Source organism: Candoia aspera, chromosome 11 (assembly GCF_035149785.1).
Source record: "Candoia aspera isolate rCanAsp1 chromosome 11, rCanAsp1.hap2, whole genome shotgun sequence".
NCBI classification, from domain to species: Eukaryota; Metazoa; Chordata; class Lepidosauria; order Squamata; family Boidae; genus Candoia; species Candoia aspera.
This window is the reverse complement of record NC_086163.1, coordinates 13,625,140-13,633,697: the sequence shown is the minus strand read 5'-3', so window position 1 is coordinate 13,633,697 and position 8,558 is coordinate 13,625,140.

The following is an 8,558-nucleotide window of genomic DNA, read 5'->3' as shown; positions in this document are numbered from 1 at the left end:
GGCGGGCAGGTGACGGTGTTTCCTTTAGTCATGCTGGCCGCATGACCACGGAAGCACCTACAGACAAACGCGGCTCTTCGGCTTTGAAACGGAGGTGAGCACCGCCCCCTAGAGTTGGACACGATTGGACTTAATGTCAAGGGAAACCTTTACCTTTACCTTACAGTTATACAGATAAAAACTAATACAAACTACAAAAAGAAAAAAGAAAAGAAAAAATAGTGCAGAAAAAAAAGTTATATAAAAAGAAAAATGGAAAGAAAAAATAATATAGCAAAGATAAAGAAAAGAATTATAAAAGGAAGTGTTTTCCCCCTTTGTCACAATTTTGTTGTTTATTCATTCAGTGGCTTCCGACTCTTTGTGACTTCATGGACCAGCCCACGCCAGAGCTTCCTGTCGGTCATCAACACCCCCAGCTCCCCAGGGAGGAGTCCGTCACCTCTAGAATGTCATCCATCCATCTTGCCCTTGGTCGGCCCCTCTTCCTTTTGCCTTCCACTCTCCCTAGCATCAGCATCTTCTCCAGGCTGTCCTGTCTTCTCATTATGTGGCCAAAGTATTTCAGTTTTGCCTTTAATATCATTCCCTCAAGTGAGCAGTCTGGCTTTATTTCCTGGAGGAGGGACTGGTTTGATCTTCTGGCAGTCCAAGGCACTCCCAGAATTTTCCTCCAACACCACAGTTCAAAAGCATCGATCTTCCTTCTCTCAGCCTTCCTTATGGTCCAGCTCTCGCAGCCATATGTTACTACTGGGAATACCATTGCTTTAACTATGCGGACATTTGTTGTCAGTGTGATGTCTCTGCTCTTAACTATTTTATCGAGATTTGTCATTGCTCTTCTCCCAAGGATTAAACGTCTACTGAGTTCCTGACTGCAGTCAGCATCTGCAGTAATCTTTGCACCTAGAAATACAAAGTCTTTAACTGCCTCTATGTTTTCTCCCTCTATTTGCTAGTTATCAATCAAGCTGGTTGCCATAGTCTTGGTTTTTTTGAGGTTTAGCTGCAGGCCAGCTTTTGCACTTTCTTCTTTCACCTTCATCATAAGGCTCCTCAGTTCCTCTTCACTTTCAGCCATCAAAGTGGTATCATCTGTCTATCTGAGATTGTTAATGTTTCTTCCAGAGATTTTAACTCCAGCCTTGGATTCCTCAAGCCCAGCACATCACATGATGTGTTCTGCGTACAAGTTGAATAGGTAGGGTGAGAGTACAGAGCCCTGCCATACTCCTTTCCCAATCTTAAACCAGTCCATTGTTCTGTGGTCTGTTCTTACTGTTGCTACTTGGTCGTTATACAGATTCTTCAGGAGGCAGACAAGATGACTTGGTATCCCCATACCACTAAGAACTTGCCACAATTTGTTATGGTCCACACAGTCAAAGGCTTTAGAATAGTCAATAAAACAGAAATAGATGTTTTTCTGAAACTCCCTGGCTTTTTCCATTATCCAGCGGATATTGGCAATTTGGTCCCTAGTTCCTCTGCCTTTTCTAAACCCAGCTTGTACATCTGGCAATTCTCGCTCCATGAATTGCTGAAGTCTACCTTGCAGGATCTTGAGCATTACTTTACTGGCATGTGAACTGAGTGCCACTGTTTGATAGTTTGAACATTCTTTAGAGTTTCCCTTTTTTGGTATGGGGATATAAGTTGATTTTTTCCAATCTGATGGCCATTCTTGTGTTTTCCAAATTTGCTGGCATATAGCATGTATTACCTTTACAGCATCATCTCGCAAGGTTTTGAACAATTCAGCTGGGATGCCGTCATCTCCTGCTGCCTTGTTATTAGCAATGCTTCTCAAGGCCCATTCAACCTCACTCTTCAGGATGTCTGGCTCTAGCTCACTGACCACACCGTCAAAGCTATCCCCAATATTGTTATCCTTCCTATACAGGTCTTCTGTATAGTCTTGCCACCTTTTCTTGATCTCCTCTTGTTCTGTTAGGTCCTTGCCATCTTTGTTTTTGATCATATCCATTTTTGCCTGGATTTACCTCCGGTGTTTCTAATTTTCTGGAAGAGATCTCTTGTCCTTCTTATTCTATTGTCTTCTTCCACTTCGGCGCATTGCTTGTTTAAAAATAATTCCTTATCTCTTCTGGCTAACCTCTGGAATTTTGCATTTAATTGGGCATATCTCCCCCTATCACTGTTGCCTTTTGCTTTCCTTCTTTCTTGGGCTACTTCTAGTGTCTCAGCAGACAGCCATTTTGCCTTCTTGGTTTTCTCTTTCTTTGGGATGTATTTTGTTGCCGCCTCCTGAACAATGTTGCGAACTTCTGTCCATAGTTCTTCCAGGACCCTATCTACTAAGTCCAGTCCCTTAAATTGATTCTTCACCTCCACTGCATATTCCTTAGGAATATTAGTGAGCTCATATCTAGCTGATCTGTGGGTCTTCCCTAATCTCTTTAGTCTGATCCTAAATTGTGCAAGAAAAAGTTCGTGATCTGAACTACAGTCAGCTCCAGACTTTAGACCCAATTCAAAGGAGGCGGGTGCACGAGCATCCAATGCATTCTGCTGAGCACGAGGAAGTACTGTTGACACGCTGAAAGTGCCTTGTGTGGACGTCAGCTGCATTCAGCCTCCAGTTTAGACTATTCTTTAAATTCTTTTGCTCAAGGCAGCCCACCTAGCCATGGTTAGCTTGAATGCTGAGTAGTGTATGCAGTAAGCCCGGTTTTCTGGTGTTCAGGTCACGCTTAACCATAACCTGGGTTCACAAAATAGGAACATGATTGGCTGATTTGCAATCTCATGTGCCTGGGATTACATTGTTTCAGGCTATTTCAAGTTGTGGATGGTGCTGTTTGGTGTTGAACATCTGGAGGAGAATAGCTCGGGTAGAAGGCTATTTTAAAGCTGTTATGTTATGATCGTAGCCATGAATAGGGTTAATTTAACCAACATTTAACAAGTCCAGTTTTCTGGGTTCACAGGAGACACATTAAAATCATGACCTCACCACACTGGCAGAGTAGGGTTTGATTCTTTTTGTCATTCAGTATACCCAGGGCAAGCATTATCACAAGGTTTCCTTGGCTGCAGCTTAACATAGTGTCTAAACCCAGCCATTGTGGCATGTAAATCATGGTTTATGTTGTGTCTCATGACACAACTGCAGTTAACTGAACAGTGTTTTACCTAACACCATGTTGCGAGTTCACATGATATACTGGACCATAAACAGAAAACAGAGGCTGGGCTAAAATACAGTTGGCTATTTTGTCAGTCAGTATAGGACAAACATTGCTAAAGTCTGGTTTTAGGGGAATGCAATACTGCACAGTCTGAAAAACTTTCCCATGAATTGATCTATCAATCTACAGCTTGGATAGCTGAAATCTTTAGTAAATGGAAACAAGTTGAGGAGTTGTTTCATGGTAGGGATGAATCATATAGGGCAAGTGATATTTGAATCAATGGCCTGATTCAGACAACACAATAAACCATAATGGATCATAGTTGGTTTCACCTTATTCAATAATGCAAACACATCTACTATAGTTTGGAAGCCATGGTTTATGACTTAGCAGGCTTTGCAGAGCTAGGATATTGCAGTTAAATTACAGCATAGCATGACGTGGGAATCCAGTTGATGAAAGAGCATCTGTTGTGTCTTGAAAAGTATGCCTTTTTATAATGAGCAATACATTGTTGTACTGAATTTATTGAGACATCTTGCTCATTTTAAACTAGTTAGCTTTTTTGTGTGGAGGGGCTGTCCTTTGGGACAAAGCGGCACCCAAATGTAATTAATCATAATTCAGAGCTCAGCCATCACGCTGAGCTGCCAAATGGGATGCAAAGGCAGCCGCCACCAACTCATTTGTCAGCTGCCAAAATTATATTAAGAGTTTATGCTAGCAGGATGGCCCTGTGAACTGAGTAATTGGAAGTGGCAAGATGTGTATTGTGTACAGAAAGGTGGAAATCTATTAACTGAAGAGTTGGAGACAAGAAGATGCAAGGGTCAAGTTTATGCCTTTTAATAAAACTGGCTAGTTGGGAAGGGTGCTACCAGACTCCGCCTGATTTTTGCCACCCTAGAGTACTACGGCTGACCCCTACAGGTCAGGTTTGCAGAAATATCAGTCCATCTGGCTGTCTGCATCTGTCTTCAGAGGTCTCTAGAATGGGGAAACTGCAGTATGCGTGCATTTTAGTTTCTCTAGTTTTCACCTTCAGAGAGTACATCTTGTCCTCCTCCTGTGCCCACTGAAAGAGAAACCCAGTTCACTAGTGGTGCTTTGGGGCTGCAGAAGCACAACCATGGTGACTTATTCAGTACCCCCAACTTGTTTCCATTTACCAAAGATTTCAGCTATCCAAGCTGTAGATTGATAGATCAATTGAACCATGGTAAGGTTTTTCAGACTGTGCAGTATTGCATTTCCCTAAAACCATACACATGTGATACACACACACACCCCACCCCAAAACGAATGACTACACTGGGGCTATTGGTTGTGCAAGAAATAAACATCATTTCTACTACATTTTAATATATGTATCCCAAGGCCAGACAGACCATGCGGTATGGCTGTGGCCCACCTTGGGCTGTGCAGGCAAAGTAGGACATGAACCTCAGAGAGAATTTTTACAGTGTCCCTGCTTTGCCTGAACAAGCCTGATCAGGTTTTAAAATGTTTGCAACCTGCCTCCTACCATTGCTTGCAACCTCCATGTGAGTTCTGACCCATAGTTTTAGAGTCAGTTCAACCCAGTATATGACCCCAGTCTGTTTATAAATTGAGATTTTCTCAGCTCAGATTCTTGATGTGTTCATAATGAATGTAGCAACATCAACACTGAAGGTGGTAGTGGGTATTCCTGCTGCTATATGCAGGCTAGACAACCTGTGGCCCGTTGGGTCATCGTTTCAGAGATATTTCCTTACCAGATTCCTCAATGCCTTCAACAATGGCAGAGCTTCTAATGTACTGGAAAAGTTCTAAAAAATTCAGGGAGACATTCAGAGATGTATCTGCCTTGAACATAGCCCATGTTGAACTGTATAGCCCAGTCAAACATCAGGAATTGACTACAGGAAATGTTTTGACATTTTGTATTATGTCATAAAATGTTTTATAAAATTTGCCAAATTTCTATTCTACGGGAGTCATGGGTCTTTTGCATTTTGGACACATTCTGTAAGTTAGCCCATTTGAGCTACCTTGGTTCAAAAATTGTTGGCCTGTGACGCACCGTTTTGCCCAGTTAAAGGTTACAAGTATTAAACAGACACCAGAGTTTCAGTAGTAGATAGGTAGTAGATGTAAAAACACAACGGTAGTATTAGTATCAGCATTAGAAAAGAGGTGCTGAAAGAACTGTCTTTGCTGCTTTTTTTTGTATTTGAACAGTGTGAATGAGAGGGGACATGACTGAGATGTACAAAATTATGCATGGTGTGGATAAAGTGGACAAGGAGAAGCTATTTATCCCTTCCCAAAAGGTAGAACCAGAAAGGATCAGAACAGACAAAAGGATTTTTTTTTTCCACAATGTATAATTAAACTTAGGTAATTGCTTCCCCTGAGATGCGGTGCTGGCTACCAGTTTGGCTGGCTTCAAAAAAAGCATTGGACCGATTCAGGAAAGTCCTGGGGATCAATGGCTCTTAGCCTTGATGGCAGTGGGACTGCCTCTGAAGGCCATCTGCTGGGAGACCAATGGGCTTCCTTGTATAGTTGGTGGGCCACTGTGAGAAAAGACTGCTGGACTAGATGGTCCAGGGTCTGATCCAGCAGGGCACTGGTTATGTTTTTATGCGGAGAATCAAAAGCCTTCACTGCTTTGATGTAGAGAGCCCACGGTCTCCCTGCTACTGACCCATTCAGACATGCACGCATTTCTGCATTCACCAATCTTCTGAATGTTCACTACCTGAAAGAAATCCCTGCGTACTAAGATCGAACTGGATCCTCTGATGCACACAGCATGCATGCAGTGAGAGCAACAGTCAGGCAAGAGCTTTTCAGCCGTATCAGATACTTGCTAACTTGCTGACTAAGGGCAGGCAGAACATCTGGCAGGGCAGTACTTGCAAACGCACTCAGCGCCAGCCTGGTGATCCAAGATAGGCGCTGGGTTTTCTGCAACTCACATTCTTGGCAGAGATGATAAGACTTTGGACAGCTTGCCAAGGTGGGACTGCGTTCCATGTTTATACCCAGCTTAGTTGGCAAAAAGGCATTGGGCAACAAAAACCACCAGCATGGTCAGAAGATGATGTTACTGGTTAAAAATGAAACACTGGACTGTCTTTCTTGAATTCTGGAGCGTGAACCCGAAGTAGAAGAAAAACTGGAGGGCAGATCCAGCCACAAAAATAAGCTAGTTGGGACGTAATAATCCCCAATCGCTGTGAAAATACAAATATGCCAACATGATAGCGTAGTGTTTCTCAACCGTGGCAACTTGAAGATGTGTGGAGTTCAACTCCCAGAATTCCCCAGCCAGCAAGCATACAAAAGCAAGCTGGCTGGGGAATTCTGGGAATTGAACTCCACACATCTTCAAGTTGCCAAGGTTGAGAAACACTGCATAGCAGAACCATTATTTGTACTCATCCTCATCACAAACCATGGAATTCAGGAACCTGCTGGCCTACTGCAACACCACAGTTTGTTCATAGGCTGGCTATACACTGTTGACACTTCCCTTTGAGGCCTCAGTCTGCCTCCAGAAACCAGTTGGGCTGGCAACTGAATCTCAGGTCAGCCCCATTGACAGAAGAGGCTTCTTTGCCATATAGCCGGGCTGCAGGAGAGTTTAGAAAGAGCAGGTCAGGCTATGAAGCAGATTCAGAGCCTGGGGCCCTCAAGGATGACTAGAACATCAACCCAGCCACCTGATGCTGTGGCTTTTAAGTGGGGCACACAGCACCTTTCAATATTCTCCATTAAATCTATGGACAGAGAAAGCAGCTGATGGTTTTCCCAAAGTTCTCCAGGGAAAGGAGTTTTCCCAACAATTTCTCAGTGGCTGGATTGTTTCGGAAGAGCAACCTTCTTCCATAGTGCTGAGTAGCTTGAATAGTGCAGCACTACTGAAAAAGCCCCACCAGATGATGAGTCATTTCATAAGATCTTTCCTGGGGAATTAATAGAAAAATGGGGAGCTTGCAAGGCTGTAGACCACTGGAGAGAGGACAATACAAGGAATGACAGGATATTCAGACATATTTTTTCAGAACTAAATGCACCCCGAGAATTTCCTATAAGTATCTTCTTTCCAAACATTCTAAAACCAATTCTATTTCTGCAACTTGAGTAAAAACTGCTATGGAAAAATGCAAGATCATTTTTCTACCTGGCATTAGTTACTTCAACCTATTTTTATGGTGGCAATATGGATGTGTGTTGCTAAGAAGCTCCTTCCTTCTTGATATGTTTTTCTTTGGTGCAGTCACCTATGCCCTGCTGCTTATTCTGGTTTTGCAGAATTGGGCATGCACAGCATGGAGTTATGAAAACAATTTGGCCTAATGGTTAAGGTGCTGGATTACAAGCCAGGAGACCACAAGTTCTAGTCCTGTCTTAGGCACAAAGCCAGATGGGTGACTGGGCCAGTCGCTCCCTCTCAGCCCTTGGAAGGTCCTGGGAAAGCCACCTCTGAAATGTTCCCTGCAAAAACGCAGGGATTGGTCCCTGTAGTCTCCAGGAGTCAGGGTTGATTGAAGCGTGGATGTAATAAAAGAGAACTGAAGGACACTGGAAACCCAAATTGCCTTTCCAAAGCTTGGAGAGAGAGAAAAAATTACAGCTCACTTTTTGCATCTACTCACTCTATCAGCTGGACCAGCTTGCCATAAATCCTGCGGGGGAATGGACCAAAACATTCCCATTTGTGTTGAATCACAGCCGTGCTCCACGCCTTCTGAACAGTACAAAGCCTCCTTCAGAAGCACCAGGCACGTCTTACAAAAGGAAGGTTAAGCCAGCCAAGGACACACAAAGAAACTGCAGCAAAGTAAAACTACTAAAAGCCTCCCACACCTTAAAAATATCTCGGATTTTTTGATGGGCAAGGCTTGCCAGAAATGTCAGACCTCCTTCAAAAGATAGTTGGTCATAGCATTCTTCTTAAACAGGTTGCTTGGCATGTCAAGACTAATTTATACAAGAAATGAGGGGTGCAGGGATGGAGATACATGAATTCATGTGTGATAAAGAAATATGGGGCAGAGATTTTTCTCCTGTCCCATATAATAGTGGAACTTGTGCTCACCCAGTTAAATTGGTTGGCAGTAAATTCAGCTCAGATAATATGAAAGATTTCTCCAAACGAATTAATTTATGGAACTTGTTGCTACAAGATTTCACGATGACCACTTGCTTCTATGCCTTCAAAATAGTTTATTATCTGGGCATGGAGTATCCATGCTGAAGTGCTACATATCACTGAATATCAGTTGCTGAGGGATAAAAATGGAGGAGAACGTAATATCTTGCTTATAGGCTTTCTAGAAACACTGTATTAGCCTCTACAGGAAGCAGGCTTCATCCAAAATAGCTCGTCCTACATTGTTACTTAAA